The 5,017-nt window shown below is 49.5% G+C and overlaps 1 long non-coding RNA gene across 1 annotated transcript in view; it reads right to left on the bottom strand.

Annotated features, from left to right (window-relative positions):
• Window positions 1–751: 751 nt before the first annotated feature.
• Window positions 752–5,017, bottom strand: part of LOC111812021 — a 10,824-nt gene continuing 6,558 nt past the window's right edge. The window contains exon 3 of the long non-coding RNA XR_002817634.1: window positions 752–1,538. This is a non-coding gene — a long non-coding RNA (uncharacterized LOC111812021). The remainder of the gene's footprint in view (window positions 1,539–5,017) is intronic.

The raw sequence follows: 5,017 nt of genomic DNA, 5'->3' as shown, positions 1-5,017 counted from the left end.
TCGAACTCAGGGCCTTGCGTTTGCCAGGTAAGCACTGTGTCGCTGAGCTACATCCCCAGCCTGTAATATTTGTTAATATATTGCTGGACTTTGGTTGCAGTATTTTATTTGTGTCTGAACTCATAAGAATATTCTGTTGCTTTCTTGGTTTTTTGGGGTTTCTTTGCAGAACCAGGGATTGAACTCATCAGGCCCTTGCACCTGCCAGGCAAGCGCTTATTCTACTGAGCCATCTCCTCGGCCCCTCTGTTGCTTTCTTGTGATGTCTTTACCCAGTTTTGTTATCTGGGTAATAACCAGGCAGTCTGACTTCTGAACCTCGCTTTCCTCTTGTCCTGCGACCCTTCCCTTCCCAGTTCCCTTCCAGGTCTTCCCCAGGTCCTGTGTGCGTCTTGGAAATGCGAAACCATCCAGCCGCGCCTCAGCTGTCCACCCGCTCATGCACTGTCCACTGTGGTCCTTGGTGTCCCCTCCCTTGCCGAGTGGCTGAAGAATCAGGGCTCAGCCAGGACGCTGTGTTCAGTCCTTAGCACGGAAAGAAAGGAAGCCAGGAGGGGAAAAAAGAGAAATGAGGGGCTGGTGAGATGACTCAGTGGTCTAAAGCACCTACTTGGAACAAGCTTAGCAAAGCACAGGGACCGCGGTTCAATCCCCCAGCACCACATGCCAGCCAGCCCCGCCCCCTGGTGGGCTGAGCTGGCCACACACACACACACACACACACACACATAAATAAATAAATAAAAAAAAAAAAGAAATGAAATAAAGAACAGGACAGGCTTGAGGGAGAAAGACAGAAGGAGCAAGCGAGGCTCCTTGCAAGAGCACGCGCTAGGACAGTGCACTAGGCGGTGGCGGCCAGAGGCTGCAGGATCCGCTGGTGGGGCATTTATTTGGGATTCAGCCGAGGAGACGTCTATGGCCTGGCACAGACCACCCCCAGCAGCCATCTCATCCTGGGCGCTGCCTTCCTTTCCTCTCCCACCTTCCACAGAGCAGGATGGAGCCTTGTACTGGTCTGCATCCTTGTTCCCAGCTTGGAACCTTTGCCTTTGCTACACCCTGGGGACGGAGGGGTGGAGCCACTGCCGAGACTGGTCCCTGACACTCAGCTCGATTCAAGAGTCACTAGATTAATTTTTTTTTCTCTATTCCTTCTCCTTCTGCTTTTCATGGGGGCAGGAGGTCAGGGTCTTGCTAAACTGTCTGGGCTGGGCAAGCTTGTGACCCTTGTCTCCATGTCACGAGTAGCTGAGACTGCAGTCAGGCACCACCATGCCCCGCAACTGTGATTTCTGTGGTTGCGCAATAGATTGCCACACATGTACCATCGAAAAACAGTACCTGCTTCTTTTCTTATACTTCTGTAGGTCAGAGGTCCAGGCTGCTGACTGAATTCTGCCTTCAGGAGTCAGGAAATAGCCAAGGTGTTGGAAGTCCTGGGCTCCTACTGGAGGTTCTCCTGCAGGATTCAATTCTGGACTCCTCCAACTTATTAGCAGAAGTCAGCAGCGCCACGAGGTCATACGACGCGGTCTCTAAACACAGAGGCAGGGATCACTGCAAGTTTGATTTTTTTTTTTTCCTGTCACTGCAAGTTTGAGGCCAACTAGTCAGTTCAAGGCCAGCCCGCACTACATTAAACAAAGAAACAAAAATGCCCAAAAAATTCCCTGATTTTCGTGAGCTGCCCATAAGCCAGAGGTTGTTTTCCATTTCTGGAGGTTGTCTACATTCCTTAGCTGAGGGTCCCTCCACCTAATAGACAGCCAAGGCACTTGGGATCCTTTTGCTTCAGTTTCCTTTGACTTTTTTTGTTTTGTTTTTGTTTTATTTTTCCTCATACCAAGAATCAAACTCAGGACTTCACACTTACCAGGCAGGTGCTTGTGCCTGTGAGCTATGTCCCAGGCACTTGACTTACTTATTTTGTCTGTCTGTCTTTCTAAATGTATTTAGTACAGGGTCTACAGGGTCTCACTACACAGATCAGATTCTTTTGTGTGTGTGTGTGTGTAACCAGGGATTGAACTCAGGCCCTTGCACTTGCCAGGGAAGCGCTTATTCCACTGAGTCATCTCCCCGGCCCCCACAGATCAGATTCGTAGTGATCCTCCCATTTTCAGCCTCCCAAGCGCTGGGATTACAGGTGCCACCACACCTGGCCTCAGTCACTATCTCAGTCTGTCCGGGGGCGGGGCCAGCATGTCAGACCGGGATGGACCCTGGTCCCTGCATCTGCCTGAGCAGGCACTTTAATGGGCTAAGCTATCTAGCTGGCCCGCCCTTCCTTTCTTCCCTCCTTCCCTCCTTCCTTCCCTCCTTCCTTCCATCCTTCCTTCCTTCCTTCCTTCCTTCCTTCCTTCCTTCCTTCCGTCTGTCCTTCCTTCCTTCCTTTCTATTTTTTGGTCTTTTTTTTTTTAATTATTTATTTATTTTCATTTATTACATTTATTTATTGTGTGTGTGTGTGTGTGGCCAGCTCAGCCCACCAGGGGGCGGGGCTGGCTGGCATGTGGTGCTGGGGGATCGAACCGCGGTCCCTGTGCTTTGCCAAGCTTGTTTCAAGTAGGTGCTTTAGACCACTGAGCCATCTCTCCAGCCCCTATTTTTCGGTCTTTTTGAGACAGGGTCTTGCTATGCAGTTCAGGATGGCCTTGAGCTCACTATGTAGCCCAGGCTGGCCTCAAACTCACAATGCTTCCCCTGCCACAGCCTCCTGAGTTCCGGGATTACAGGCAGGCGTGCACCACCATGCCTGGTCTTATTCTATTACAGCAAGAAGTCAAAGTTTAAAACAAACAAAAAATTCCCTCATATCAGAAGTCCTTCCAGGGCAGAATTCTTCACCTGTGGACCAAAAGAAATCAGGCCTGCGGCCCCGGACAGGACACTGGCAGTGCAGGCGGGGGATGGCAGTTGGGGCAGTCCCATTCCGAAAAGCGGCAGAAGGAAAGCAAAAAAGAGTAACAACACAAAGCAACTTCAAAATCCAGCTGGGAAAATTCTCTTAGGTCATTCAGGCCGGAGGTTATCAGAAATAATCCCTCAGGCTTCGTTCCGCCCACTAGGCTCTCAGCTGCACCCTGGAGATTAATCATCTTTCCTAACCACCTGCCCGAGTACCCATAACACAGCTATCATGGACTCTTTTTTTGGCGTGGGGGGCGGGGGAGACGGGATTGAACTCAGGCCCTTGCACTTGCCAGGGAAGCGCTTATTCCTCTGAGCCATCTCCCCGGCCCCCATCACCGACTCCTTGTCATTTTTTTTTCTATCACATGACTTACTCTTTTTTGTTTTTGTTTTTTTGCGGTACCGAGAATTGAACTCAAGACTTTGCCCTTGCCAGCCAGGCACTGTGCCACTGAGCTATTTCTCCAACTCACGACTTGCTCTTTAAAATAGTGCATGTTGCAGTTTTGCTTAACATCCTAGCAATTTTTTCACTTGGTCTCTCCATTAGAATATAAATTCCATAGAAGTAGGGACCTTGTCTTTTAATTTCTGTGTTTCAAACACCTGCCGTAATGCCTGAAATGTAGGTCTTGTGCAATAAATATTTCATGAGCCGGGTGGAGTGGTGCATGCCTATAACTCCCGCTACTCAGGAGGCTGAGACAGGAGGATCACAAGTCTGAGGCCAGCTTGGGCAGCTTAGCAAGACCCTGTCTCAAATAAAGGAGCAGAGTACGTGTGTGTAGCTCAACACTCCCTGGGTTTAATCCCCGGTACCAATACAAATATGCATATACACACACATACCTACATATTTTATTAGTAAATGAACAAATGAGGTAAATGTAGAATAAAGTTAAATTATGATCCCCAAATATATCTACATCATAACCTTCAGGATCCTTGTTACCTTATATGGCAAAAGAAATTGTAAAGATGCGAGTACATTAATGAGCTTGAGATGGGAAGATGGTCTTATATTATCTGGGTCTGGCCTGGGTGACCACAAGGGTCCTTATAAGGGGGACACCCACAGTCTGCTGTGGTGGCACATGCCTGCAATCCCAGCACGTGGCAAGCTGAAGCAGGAGGATTACTACAAATTCAAGGCCAGCCTGGAGTATATAGTGAGACCCTGTCTCAAAACGGTTAACAGAAGTAAGTTAGCAGAGAAGGCAGTAAAATGATGGAAGCTGATACTAGATTAATGTGCCTTCAAGGAAAGGATGGGGCCACGAGCCAAGGAATAAGAGGTTGAAAAAGGCACGGGTATGGATTCTCCATGGGAGCCACCAAAGGGAACCAGTCCTGCTGACACCTAACTAGCAGGTGAAACTGACTTTGGACTTATGAGGTCCAGCACTGCAAGAGAATAAGTGGAAGGTCGGCCAAATAGCTCAGCGGATTAAAGCGCCTTCAAGCAGGCGCAGGGGCCAGGGGTTCAATCCCCAGGCCTGCATGCTGGCCCCGCCCTCAGGGCTCCTGAGATGGTGATTGAGACTGGGCGTGGAGGTGTGCACCTGTAATCCCAGCTCTTGGGAGGCTGTAAACAGGAGGATCACTACAAGTCCAATCTAGTAGTGAGACCCTGAACACCCTGTAGACCCTTCCCTAAAATACAAATAATAATAATGGTGTTGTTCTAAGCCATGAAATTTGTGGTCACTTGTCAGATCAGACTGCACCCAATACTGCTGGCTACAGCTACCTGCAGCCCTCTAAGGCTCGTCTTCCCCTCCTTCCAGAGGAATACAATTTGGCCTGAGCTACATGCCAAGGGAGTTCAAAGCTAATCTGATCTACATAGTGAGAGCATGTCTCAAAAAAATAAAAAGCAGGGCCGGCCTGATAGCTCAGGGGACTAAAGCACCTGCTTAGGCAGAGCGCAGCGGCCGGGGTTTGGTCCCCGGTGTGCCGAGCTGGCCCAGGGCACGCTGAGACAGTGATGAAGACTGGGCTTAGTGTTGCACACCTGTAATCCCAGCATTTGGGAGGCTGAAAGCAGGAGAATCACTCCGAGTCTGATCTATGTAGAGAGACCCTGTAGACCCTGTACTAA

Source organism: Octodon degus, unplaced genomic scaffold, assembly GCF_000260255.1.
Source record: "Octodon degus isolate 3935 unplaced genomic scaffold, OctDeg1.0 scaffold00001, whole genome shotgun sequence".
NCBI lineage: Eukaryota > Metazoa > Chordata > Mammalia > Rodentia > Octodontidae > Octodon > Octodon degus.
The sequence above is the reverse complement of the archived record's forward strand: the minus strand, read 5'-3'. Positions and strand labels throughout refer to the sequence as shown.